The 14,209-nt window shown below is 41.6% G+C and overlaps 1 protein-coding gene across 1 annotated transcript in view; it reads right to left on the reverse strand.

The window, feature by feature from the left end:
- Nucleotides 1–6,371, reverse strand: part of zranb1.S (zinc finger RANBP2-type containing 1 S homeolog) — a 50,176-nt gene extending 43,805 nt beyond the window's left edge. The window contains 1 exon segment of the mRNA NM_001091229.1: nucleotides 6,244–6,371. The gene's annotated coding sequence lies outside the window, so the exon portion shown is untranslated.
- Between the last annotated feature and the right edge of the window lie 7,838 nt (nucleotides 6,372–14,209).

The following is a 14,209-nucleotide window of genomic DNA, read 5'->3' on the forward strand; positions in this document are numbered from 1 at the left end:
AATATTAAATAAACCCAATACGCTGGTTTTGCTCCAAGTAAGGATTAATTATATATAGGTTGCGATCAAGTACAAGGTACTTTTTTTATTATTATTATTACAGAGAAAAAGGAAATCAATTTTAAAAATTTGGATTATTTGATTATAATACACAAAAGCTATGAATATCTTGTAAATGATATCCTTATAAACGGTGAGTTCTGATGTCATCAGTTATAAACAGTGAGTTCTGATGTCATTTCTGTCACATGACTCACTGAAATTTGTGTATTATAATAAATAAAGTACCCCCAGTTGCAAAATATAAGGATATTAGAAGTTACCTTGGAGTTCCATGACCTGTATAAAAACACTCGGCCTTGTGTTTTTATATGGTCATGAAACTCCTCGGTAACTTATAATATCCTTATATTTTACAATAGGGGGTACTTTATTCACTATATAATGGAGTCTATGGGAAACGGCCTTTCTGTAATTCTGAGCTTTCTGGAGAACGGGTTCCCGGATAACAGATCCCATACCTGTACTCTCAACAGCCAAACTATCCAAAACCACATTTTACAGCCAAAAAGCAAACAAAGTTTTGGCAGCTGTTATTATTAAAGTGCAGAATCTCTCAGCAGTAACAGGTTGATACTGGATGATGAAGCAGCCGTTCCATGGCTGGAGGGGTAGAGAAAACACATAGTAACCCAAAACCTTAGTCCTAAATCCTCATGCTGAAACCTTAAACCTTGCGGTAACCTGAAACACACCAGGAATTCAATAAGATACTTTCATCAGACAATTTCCTGAAGGGTATAAAGTTACCATTGTAGATTAGGATTCAGAGGGAAGAGTTTGTTGCTTTTTCGGCGTTGGGTTTGGAATACAGTAGAACCCCAATTTTACGTTTTTCAGGGGACCAGAAAAAAAATGATGTAAAATCCAGGAAAATGTAAAAGCAGGAAAATGTATTATGCATAATATATAGGTGGGAAAACAAAACAACAATGAGGGAAAACTTGAAATTATGGGATGTAAAATTAAGGTTTCACTGTAATTCTAATATAGTGACAATATAGTGGATAGTGGATAGCACATTCCCATAGTACAGATGACTAAAACATATCCAAGGGCCCGAATAAAGGTATGAAAATAATAATACAGGAATGGGACCTGTTACACAGAATGCCCGGGACCTGGGGTTTTCCGGATAACGTATCTTTCTGTTATTTGGATCTTCTACTTAAAATTAATTTAATCATAAATAAATAAACCCAATAGGCTGGTTTTGCTTCCAATAAGGATTAATTATATTTTGGGATCAAGTACAAGTTACTGTTTTATTATTACAGAGAAAAAGGAAATCTTTTTTAACATTTGGATAATTTGGATAAAACAGAGCCTATGGGAGACAGCCTTATCGGAATTTGAGCTCTCTGGATAACGGGTTCCCGGATAACAGATCCCATACCTGTATGTAACATTGTAGCGTGGTTCTTTTCACGGCAATGATATTTTAAAGATGGCCACACGCTGTGTGATTCTGGAACAGTTTTGAATTATTTACATTTTCTAATTTCTATCACTTAAATAACCAGACAACAGATAGAGCCACAATGAAAGTTGGATAACCGGGACCGTGAATATAAATACAAGTATGGGACCTGTTTTCCAAAATGCTCGAGACCTGGGGTTTTCCAGATAAAAGGGACGTTCCATAATTTCTTCACATCTTAGGGCAGAGACACACGGTCAGATTCTGGGAGATTAGTCTCCCAACGACAAATCTCCTTTTCTTCGTGGCGACTAATCTCCCCAGCCGGCTAGAATGTAAATCATCGGCGGGATGGCACTCGGATCGCTTCGTTTTGCGAAGTTGCTGAAGTTGCCCCACAAGAAAACTTCGGAAAACGAAGCGATCTAAGTGCCATCCCGCCTGCAATTGACATTCTAGCCGGTGGGAGGCAGTTCGGGAGATTAGTTGCCCTGGAGAAAATCTGTCGTCGGGTGACTAATCTCCCCGAATCTGACCGTGTGTCTCTGCCCTTAAATCAACTAAAAAACAAGTTAAATATTAAATAACCCAACATGATTGTTTTCCCTCCAATAAAGAGGAATTGCATCTTAGTTTGGATCAAGTACGAGGTACTGTTTTATTATTACACAGAAAAGGAAATAATTTTTAAAAATGTGAGTTATTCAATTAGAATGGAGTAGTTGGGAGAGGACATAATTAGGAGATATCTGGACATTGGGATTCCTGATAACAGATCACATACCATAAGTGAGCATATACACACAGGTATGGTGTACGTTATCCGGAAACCAGTTATCCAGAAAGTTCTGAATTACGGAAAGGCAGTCTCCGATAGACCATTAAAATCAAATATTTTTTTCTGTGTAATAATAAAACAGTAGCTTGTACTTGAGCCCAACAAAGATATAATTAATCCTTATTGGAAGCAACACCAGCCTATTGGGTTTATTTAATGTTTACATGATTTTAAAGGTGGCCATACACGGGCCGATAAAAGCTACCGACAGACCGTGTCGGCAGCTTATTGGCCCGTGTACGGGCCCCCCGACGGGTTTCCCCGATCGAGATCTGGCAGAAAGTCGGCCAGATCTCGATCGGATGGGACAAAAAAATCCTGTCGGATCGCGGCCGCATCTGTTCATTGATGCGATCCCGCGATTCGACCGCCCGTTCCCATTCGTTAGGAACCGATCGTTGGGCCCTAGGGCCCACGATCAGATCAGCCCGATATTGCCCACCTTGAGGTGGGCACCAAACGAGCGGATCTCTCCGTGTATGGCCACCTTAAGTAGACTTAAGGTACGAAGATCCGTTATCTGGAAATCCCCAGGTTCCGAGCTTTCTGGATAACAGGTCCCATGCCTGTATATACACACACAACCAGAAAGACACATTTACAAATAACTTTAAAACCTTTAATGAATGTTTAATGGATGAAACTCACTTCGAATAATATTTTCTGACATTATGCAAAAAAAAAAAAAAAACTTTTTTGGGTGGATTTCCCCTTTAAGTCTAGATTTCAGCTCCACTTTATTTATTCTACCTACTTAGCTTGAGCTCTTCAAGTTGCATTGTCATTGGAGTAGTTTGTATGGACGTGACCTTTGGAGTAAAAATAACTAAGAACAAATCTGCATAAAGGAGACAACCCATTACTGCAACATGTTTACATAATGGAAACTTGGCATCCCAAAATAATTCTATATATTAGCATTTAGACTGCATATCCAAACCTTAAATTTGGCTGAAATTTTAAGGAGACCTAAACCTTCTCAGAGCACAACAGCCAGCCCTGCTCTCCCCTCAGTTGTATTAGTGTCGCAATAAAAAAAAACAAAAACAACACACCTGGGCCCTTTTGTAGGTATTGACCCGTTATACGGAAACCAATTATCCAGAAAGCTCTGAATTAAAGAAAGGCCGTCTCCCATTGACTACATTTTATCCAAATGTTTAAAAAGGATTTCCTTTTTCTCTGTAATAATAAAACAGTATATTGTACAGATATGGGACCTATTATTCAGAATGCTCGGGACCTGTGGCTTTGTGATATAGATCTTCATACATTAAATCTACATTAAAACCATGAAAACATTAAACCCAATGAGCTGGTTCTGCTTGCAAGAAGGATTAATTATATCTTAATTGGGATCAAGTACAAGATAATGTTTTATTATTACAGAGAAAAAGGAAATCATTTTTAAAGATTTGGGTTATTCAGATAAAATTGAGTCTATGGGAGAAGGCCTTTCCGTAATTCAGAACTTTCTGGATAAGGGGTTTCCGGATAATGGACCCCATACCTGTCAAGTTTTTTGGATATTACACGTTGCCTCGGAGTTTGATGACCATATAAAAACACAAGGCTGAATATTATATCCTTATAATTTACTTTATTCACTATATATGTACAGAGGGAGTTATTGCCCCAGATCAGCAGGCAGGTGTAAAGAAGCTCTGAATTACCCAGCAGTCATTGGGGTGACAGGGGATTGCCACTGAAACGAATGAGCTAAATCCAATTCCCTAATGGGCGCAAGTGGAAAAATGACATTCCAGCGGCCACACAGCACTCTGGGCTCAGCAGGAAAACGGAAGCAGCAAATAGAGCTGAGCACCCACAGTGCACGACCAAGAAGCATGCTGGAACCTGGATACGACCCAACACTCCCAGTCAGTCGGAAACTTCTTTATCTACACGTGAACTGCACAGCCATAACCTGGCCCACAAACCCTTATCCTATAGGCAGATAACCCATTTATTGACCTAGCTGGTGTATCCACAGCACACAACGCACACAAATGCTCAACTCGTATTCTAAACACAGAGCTCCAACTGCTCTTTAAAGGGACAGTAACAGCCATTCAAACACAGTAGATAACAGATAAGTACTACTATAGTTTATATAAAAACAAGCTACTGAGTAGCCATGGGGGCAGCCATTCAAACACAGTAAACACAGTAGCTAACCGATAAGTACTACTATAGTTTATATAAACAAGCTGCTGTGTAGCCATGGGGGCAGCCATTCAAGCACATAATACACAGTAGATAACAGATAAGTACTACTATAGTTGATATAAACAAGCTGCTGTGTGGCCATGGGGGCAGCCATTCAAGCACAGGATAAACAGTAGATAACAGATAAGTACTACTATAGTTTATATAAATAAGCTGCTGTGTAGCCATGGGGGCAGCCATTCAAGCACAGGATACACAGTAGATAACAGATAACTAATACTATAGTTTATATAAACAAGCTGCTGAGTAGCCATGGGGGCAGCCATTCAAACACAGGATACACAGTAGATAACAGATAACTACTACTATAGTTTATATAAACAAGCTGCTGTGTAGCCATGGGGGCAGCCATTCAAACACAGGATACACAGTAGATAACAGATAAGTACTACTATAGTTTATATAAACAAGCTGCTGTATAGCCATGGGGGCAGTCATTCAAGCACAGGATACACAGTAGATAACAGATAAGTACTACTATAGTTTATATAAACAAGCTGCTGTGTAGCCATGGGGGCAGCCATTCAAGCACAGGATACACAGTAGATAACAGATAAGTACTACTATAGTTTATATCAACAAGCTGCTGTGTAGCCATGGGGGCAGCCATTCAAGCAGAGGATACACAGTAGATAACAGATAATTACTACTATAGTTTATATAAACAAGCTGCTGTATAGCTATGGCCAATGTTATTATCCAAGATTCGGCCAAAACGAGTTTGTATATGTAGATTGGAGGTGGGCAGGCAAATCGCATGACTTTTTGTCACAAAACAACGAAGTAAAAAATGGTTTCCCTTTCCCATCGCTAATTTGGATATGCAAATTAGGCTTCTGATTTGGTTTGGCGAATTCTTTTGCTATGGATTTGGGGAATCCAAAATAGTGGATTCGGTGAATCGCTCGTTATTAATAGAAAAAAAAAAAAAAAAGGCAAGAATAAAGGAAGGCAGGTATTTATTTCCAGAAAAGGTGGCAACCCTATTGTCAGGAGAGGTGGGAGTTGGAGTTGAGTCAACATTACATAACTTTAACATGGTCATAGTACAAAACCACTCATTGGGGCTCATTTATCAACACTGGGCAAATTTGCCCATGGGCAGTTACCTATAGCAACCAATCGGTGATTAGCAGAACAATGAACGCGGCAATGTGATTGGTTGCCATGGGTTACTGCCCAGTGTTGATAAATGACCCCCCATTGTCTTCTAATATCCATACAGTGTACAACAGGGGGTGCTTGAGCCCTTTCTCCAATACTATTAAAAGGTACAGCGCCCCCAGCGGACACAACTCTCAATGTCAATGCACACAGGGCTCCCCTGAACTATATAGACCAGTTTCAGTGACTCGCGTGACCCAGTTGCACCTGATGACATCACTAGAAGTCTATATTGGCCAATAACATAAGAACACTGCATTGTTGCCCTCAAGGCACATTCCCTCTGGGGCCCCTGGTACTAAAGGAGAAGGAAGTGTCATCAACTAAGCAACCAAGGGAGGAAGTGCTACCTGACCCACAGAGCTTACAATCGAACGTGGGACTCATTAAGCGTACAGGTAACCGCATCACGTGAAACATTCACACGCCAGTGACTGGCTCCGACTGTGGACTAAAGAGCTTACAGTCTACACAGCAGGGGTGAGCTCAAGGGGGGGGTCACACCAAAAACTCATCATATTCACACTCTCACCTGACTTTATCCAGCTGCCCCGCTCATCTCCCCCGGGACCGGACCCCTCGGTACCGTTCGTCCGGTCCCTCCCGCTCTCGTCCGGTTCTGTAATGTTCTCCAGCTCGGCTCCCTCCGGTTCTTTCCTGTAATGGCGGCTCCGGAGACCGAAGCAAAATAAAAGCAGACGGGGAACTGACGTGACGTCACTAGGCACCCGGGGGCCGGCCAGCCATGCGATAGGTCTACAAGCGGGGAGCAGGCAGCCAATAGGAGATTCCGTCTTAAGCGGCTGAGTGGGTGACGTCATGAGAGCGGCGAGGGAAAGGAAAATAACAACATCGTAGAGTGACAGAACGTGAGGGAGAGGCGCTGAGGCTCCAGTGTGTCCAGCCCAAAGCCGGGGACGTGACATAATTATACACAACGTATTGGCATAACACACTATCGCCTGGGAAACAACATGGCTACAGAACTAGCCAAGAGGCACCTCAAAAGTAGCACAATAATCGCAGTGAAGAAATAAATGAATTTATATGAAAATATGCCTTTTAACACATTTTTCCATGAAGTAAAATGGGAATGACCAGGGTCGTAACTACAGAGGGGCTCCCAGGAGGTACAGGGGTCCCATAAGGCTCTAATACAAATACACAATTGGTAAAACTGCTCAACCTATGGACATTTTGGTGGCCAACAGATTTTTGCCCCAAAATTGTCTGAAATTGAGGAAAGTCACCAGAAAATGGAAGAATGCTTAAGAGTGAGGAGAGACTGGGGAACAGAGCCCAAAATCTGGTAACTCCCGACTTCTACCCAAGTCAGTCCCATTGCATGCTGGGTATTGTAGTCTTACATTAAACGTGGCCGTCTGCAAATTGTTAAACAAAAACGACATTACCCAACATGCATTGGGAGACGCAGGGGCGGATTTACATAGCGGGTGCCCCTAGGCCTGCTGTCATTTGCTGCCCCGTACCCTTCCCTTTATTCGCGCACATTTTTAAAAAAATGGGGATTGGCACACGAGAAGGTTAAAAAAACTATTGTTTCTCCTCCGCATCCCTAGTGTTTCTGAACCAATGTAGGTGTGGTTGGGCAGCATGTCATCCCCTAAAATCCTGCCACCCTAGGCCCAGGTAGTGTTGCCACCCGGCCGGTATTTTACCGGCCTAGGCAATGTAGCTGCCGGTAAATTTGTAAAACACCTAATAAAAGCCCGTGGCCTGCCCCCAGCCTGCTCAAAACTAACCTTTTTTCCTTGGCTTCTGTATAGGCTCCGTCCCTTTTGACGTCACGGCCCGCCCAGCCAATAGCGCATCATGGCCCTGCCCCCTTTAGCATCACAACCCGCCCCTTTTAGCGTCACAACCCACCCTTTTAGCCCCGCCCCTCCACCTGCCGGTGAAGATTTTTTTAAAAGGTGGCAACCCTAGGCCTGGGCCTTGGTGGCCTTTCCACAAATCTGGGCCTGAGAAGACTCAGGCTTGGGCAAGAAAAACACTAGACACAAAAAAAGAAGCCCAAATACATACCTTGGCTACTTTGTACTTTCAAAACCCACCTGGGCTTTAAATTAGTAGCCCAATTTGGCTGGAAAACTGGCAACTCTGGCCAGAACGGCTCTCTGTTTCAGACCCAATTTGGGAGGGTGACATTTAAATGCAGAGGTCGTATATCATGTTAATTGTGCGCTAGGGACGCCCTGACCTGCAGCCCCCGTTGTTTTTAAACTTGAACCCCCAACATCACGTCGATAAGGAGGAGGGAGTTGAAGTCTGAAAGGTGCGCGGATATCCCTGGATTTAGCTCATCTTCTTCCCATTCCTTCCTGATTTGTAAGGACCTTCTCTCTTGTAACTCAGGTATTGCTTTCTGGTGGCAGCCCTGGCTCTTGCATTGCAAGCCCTGAGTATTCTGTTAATTGAAATTGCTGTCCCCTGCTCTAAAGTAAGGATGCACTGAATCCACTATTTTGGATTCCACTGAAACCCCGAATGCTTTGCAAAAGATTTGTTCGAATCCTAATCTGCATTTGCAAATTAGGGGTGGGAAGGAGAAAACATTTTTACTTCCTTGTTTTGTGACAAAAAGTCACGAAATTTCCCTCCCCACGACTAATTTACATATGCAAATTAGGATTTGGTTCTGTCGGGCAAAAGGATTTGGCCGAATCCTGCGGAAAAAGCCTGAATCCTGGATTTGGTGCATCCCTACTCTAAAGCAATGGTAGGGGCCCATTCGTTTTCTATTAGTAAAGCATGATATCTCAGCTTACTGGGTCCATTAAATACAGAAGGAGATAACGGGGTTCAGGATCTGTAGCAAGGCCAGGGCCTCAGGAAGAAACATATAGTTAATTAAAGGAGAACTAAACCCTAAAATGAATGTGACTAATAATGCCATATTTTATATAGTGAACTTATTGCACGAGGCTAAAGTTTCAGCTTGTCAATAGCAGCAATGATCCAGGACTTCAAACTTGTCACAGGGGGTCACCATCTTGGAAAGTGTCTGTGACACTCACATGCTCAGTGGGCTCTGATTGGCTGTTGAGAAGCTAAGCTTAGGGCTCGTCACTAATTATCCAGCAGAAAATGAGCTTCCCTGGCTGTAATATAAGCTGATGCTACAGGTTTGCTGATTATTAAATTCTGATGTTAATTGAACTGGTTTCTGTGCTGCCATGTAGTAATTATCTGTATTAATTACTAATCAGCCTTATATTGTGACATTTCTATTCTATGTGTACTGTATATTGTGAGTGGGCCCTAAGCTCAGTAAGTGACAGCAGCACAGAGCATGTGCAGTGAATCAGCAGAAAAGAAGATGGGGAGCTACTGGGGCATCTTTGGAGACACAGATCTTTACTGCTAAAGGGCTGTGGTTGCCTTGGGCTGGTAAAGAAGCACAAAACATCATGTACAACATTTCTAGCTACTCCTATAACAATATCCAATCTGATGCTGAACTAAACATTTAGAACCCCATGCAGGTCCTTTGCTTTCAGCAGCCCAAAACATGCCATTTCAAGTACCCACAGGCCCAATAAAATAGTCATGGTCTATGACAACTTACCCCTATGGCATTAGCAGTAGGGATGCAGCGAATCCACTATTTTGGATTCGGCAGAATCCTTTGCGAAAGATTCGGCTGAATACCGAATCCAAAATTGCACATGCAAATTAGGGGTGGGAAGGGGAAAACATTTTTGCTTCCTTGATTTGCGACAAAAAGTCGCTCCCCACCCCTAATTTGCATATGCAAATTCAGATTTGGTTCGGCCAGGCAGAAGGATTCAGCCGAATCCAAATCCTGCTGAAAAAGACGGAATCCTGGATTCAGTACATCCCTAATTAGGAGGCCTTCAGACCACAGAGCCTGTAACCTTGTTTCTTTATGTGTCTGTATAGAGCCACCTCAATCACTTCTAACATCCTTATATTTTGAGATATGTTATTTTCACATAAAGAAGGAGCAGTATTCCTTGACTTCAACACAGTGTTCTCCATAGAATAGCCGCAGTTTATGCATCAATGGATTTATTGGTTCCACTGAGGCCATCAATATTCATTTGTAGAAATACAGGTATGCAGGAAAGGAATGTTCTGACTATCCAATAAGTCAAGCTCACATACCTTTCTGTTCACTCTAGAAAAATCAATGGAACACAGACCCTATTTATTAACAGAGTTTATATGCCTGTAATGCAATGCTAGCATGTCTTTGTTAATGTGTTCTAAGCAGGTTATTCATTCATAGTAACATTACATGTATCCCTTAATCTTGAAATTAACGAAAGACAAATAATGAATGTAAATTACAAAAATGCTTAGAATAGCACTCTTATCATTTATACATTCACTTATTTTAAAGGTTTAGATATCCTTTAAAGGGATACTGTCATGGGGAAAAAAAAATGTTTTCAAAATGAATCAGTTAATAGTGCTGCTCCAGCAGAATTCTGCACTGAAATCCATTTCTCAAAAGAGCAAACAGATTTTTTTATATTCAATTTTGAAATCTGACATGGGGCTAGACATTTTGTCAATTTCCCAGCTGCCCCAAGTCATGTGACTTGTGCTCTGATAAACTTCAATCACTCTTTACTGCTGTGCTGCAAGTTGGAGTGACATCACCCCCTCCCGTTTCCCCCCCAGCAGCCACACAAAAGAACAATGGGAAGATAACCAGATAACAGCTCCCTAACACAAGATAACAACTGCCTGGTAGATCTAAGAACAGCACTCCATAGTAAAAACCCATGTCCCACTGAGACACATTCAGTTACATTGAGAAGGAAACACAGCAGCCTGCCAGAAAGCATTTCTCTCCTAAAGTGCAGGCACAAGTCACATGACCAGGGGCAGCTGGGAAATTGACAAAATGTCTAGCCCCATGTCAGATTTCAAAATTGAATATAAAAAAATCTGTTTGCTCTTTTGAGAAATGGATTTCAGTGCAGAATTCTGCTGGAGCAGCACTATTAACTATTTTCCCGTGACAGTATCCCTTTAAGTAGAGCAGGGCTTCCCAGCTGGAGGCCTGTGGGTCAGATGTGGCCCTCAAAAAGCTTTCTGTGGCTCTTTGGAGCATTTGCTTAAATGCTCCAAGACAAGCACCTTGGCTCAGGTAGCACTCTTGTAGGTGCAACAAATGACCACCCCCAATTGATATACCGTATCTCAACTTCTGAGCCCTTAACAGAGGTATGGTGGTATCTGGTGATGAAGTTTGGGGGGGGGGTGTACACACCGTAAGAAAAAAACTCCCATTGACTTAAAGCAAAAAAGTCACCATAACAAAAAACACCCACTGACTTTAATGCATTTGGAGCAAAAAAGTCGCCATAAGAACGCCCATTGACTTTAATGCATTTGGAGAAAAAAAGTCGCCATAAGAACGCCCATTGACTTTAATGCATTTGGACAAAAAAGTCGCCATAAGAAAGAACTCCCATTGACTTTAATGCATTTGGAGGGACAAAAAATGTTGTGCACAAAAACGCCCATTGACCTCACAACGTTTCGCAAAATTTCGGTTTTGCAAATTTTTTTTGTTTTGCAAATTTTTTGGCGAAATGGGACAAATTCGCTCATCACTAGTGACACTGTCTCCCCAGCTTTTATTTCACCTACATCTTAGGGTCAGGGTACACAGGCAGATTCGGGGAGATTAGTCGCCCGGCGTCAAATCTCCTCTTCTTTAGGGCGACTAATCTCCACAAACTGCCTCCCCGCCTACTTAAATGTAAATCACCGGTGGGATGGCACTAAGATGGCACAGAATCGCCCAAACGAATCGCTCATTGTGCCATTCCGTCGACGATTTACATTTTAGCCGGTGGGAAGACAGGGGAGGCAGTTCGGGGAGATTGGTCGCCCCGAAGAAGAGGAGATTTGTTGCCGGTCAACTAATCTCCCCGAATCTGCCTGTGTGCCCTGACCCTTAAGGTTGTACCATTTCTCTTTAGGCCAATCAGTGTGTTCTTTGGCAAATTGTAAGCTCTTCAGCACATGTATTATTTTTCCAACAATGGGACTTTGAGGGGGCTTCTTGCTGATAGCTTGGCTTCACATTTCTAATTGTAACAGTATCACAGGTAACTTTACATTGGCTGAGTCTTGGCTTTTCCTTTATCCATTCCAATAGCAGTTTTCCATTTTCTTCCACGTCTTTCAGGTTTTGGTTGTCATTGTAAAGCAGTTGAGATCATTTTGGCTGAGTAGCCTATAATTTTCTGCACTTCTTTATATGTTTTCCCCTCTCCTATCAACTTTTTAATCAAAGTTCTTCTTCTGAACAATGTCTGGAACAAACCATTTGACTCAGATTTTCTACCGCTATCAATATCAGAAGACTTTGAAGGCTGAACATCGACCATTGTTAGTGCTGAATCATCAGATACAGATGGAATTCTATTGTTTCTATCTGTATATTTGATGATTCAGCTCTACACGTGTGTATTGAAACGAACAATATTTCTTGGAAACATCTTTTCCAAGCAAGATTGTAATTGTTATGTCTATAGCCACCTTACGTCTTTGCAAAGCCTCCATGTGTAAAACAGTGAAATGTAAAAAGTCTAGGAGCAACACAAGCATGAAAATGTTCTTGGGGTGTCAAATAAGAGCTGCCATTGGCTATTTGGTAGCGCCTATTTGGACTGGCAGCCAACAGGAGGCTGTTTGGCAAGACGCCTGCCTTAAATGGGTGGTACACCTTTAAGTTTCACGTTTAGTATGTTATAGAAAGGCTAACTTTACAGTTGGTCTTCATTATTTAATTTTTATAGTTTTTGAATGATTTGCCTTTTAGTTCTGAATCTTTACAACTTCCAAATGGGGGTCATTGACTCCATCTAAAAAAACAAATACTCTGTAAGGCTACAAAAGTATTGTCATATCATATCACGGTCTACATCATACTAAAAGATCTTTTAAAGGTGAACAACCCCTTTAAGGGTCAAATTTCTGATAAATACAATATTTACAAAGAAAAGGTAAACGTAACATAAATGGTGCATTTCTAAATCTCTGTTGTTGCCCTTGTGTATGAATTGATGCAGTGCGTTACAATCCCAGGAATAATCCATTGCAAAGAGGTTATTTCTAAATAGCCAACATCATAGTATTATTTTACACCAGTCTAGACCCAGTGGAACTCTCTGAAGTCAATAGGACAATTTCAGTAACTTTATTGATGTGAAACGTTGTGTTATATACGGTGTAAATGATGGCAGCACTCTTGCTATGTTGTTAACTCTATTTTATTTTTTCACAATCATTTGGCCTCACTCTGTGTCACTGGGGTCAGCGGATGATATTCCATTTGAAATCTGCAGAGGTAGCAGTTCCCATGCATATGAATAAATATGAATATAAATAAGGCTCTCTGCACACAATAAACCATGTACATACATTTTACTGCAATTTTTAAAGAAAAAAAATAAGCCCTGCCGATGAATGTGGTCTATTTTCCCTTTAATACACAAAGTACACGATTCCAGTCTGGGACCGAGTCGGATAAACTAAAGCAAATTTATTATGTCTGATTCCAACGTATATACTAGTCTTAAGGCTACATTATTTTATTTTTTGCACCCCAGCGAAGAATGAGGCAAGTTTTCCTTGATGCTCTTTCTGGTATTGGTTTCACAGGCATTGACTGTTAGTTTTCCATGCCTGGATTTGATTGGCCGGCCAACAAAAGAATAGAGAAATAGCCCACCCGTTGCCTTTTCATCTCTATAGGGTCGTGTCATGCCCCTGTGCTAATAATGTTCATTTTTGCGGATACAGGCATCTTGTAATGAAACCTTTTTTGTCATTCATAGATTTACATGTGGGAGATGAGCCTATTTAGTAGTTTAAAATTAAAAAGTGCAGATAAACAATAAAAAAGTTCTCCCACTGCCCTTGCCGTCACATCATGGAAAAGACTAGAGCGTATAGAGTTAAAACTGAATGTTAAAACGTATGGGGGGAGTGAACAATGATTGTCATGTAAGGGGCAAGTCTGGGTAGCATTTTCTGAGCTGCAGACCCCCTACAGCTTCTTCTAATTTACAATTCCCTACACCCCCCACTAGAGTCCTGCAACGGGTTGGATACCCGCAGAAAAAAAAAAAAAAAAAAAAAAAAGAAGTGGGCACCCTGTGGAATGAGAGGAGGATTTCCGGGTCATTTTACTCCTTTTAAAGTTTTATAAAACTTGTTTCTGTCCCGCCCACTTTTGATGATGTCACTTCCGGTTTGCAGCACCATCACTTCCTGTTAGATGTTGGTCGGCGGGTTGCGGGTCAGGGATAAGGCAGTTGCGGGACCGGGTAGCGGATCAACTCATGCAATGAACTTAAGTCATACATAGGGTTGCCATTAGAGTCCTGCGCGGAAACAATTTCTAAAACCCAGACTCAACCCGAACCACTACCAGACCCGGAACTGCCTTATCCACAACACGCCGGCCACCATCAAACCGGAAGTGA

The sequence above is a fragment of the Xenopus laevis genome, chromosome 7S (genome assembly GCF_017654675.1).
Source record: "Xenopus laevis strain J_2021 chromosome 7S, Xenopus_laevis_v10.1, whole genome shotgun sequence".
Classification (NCBI taxonomy): Eukaryota; Metazoa; Chordata; class Amphibia; order Anura; family Pipidae; genus Xenopus; species Xenopus laevis.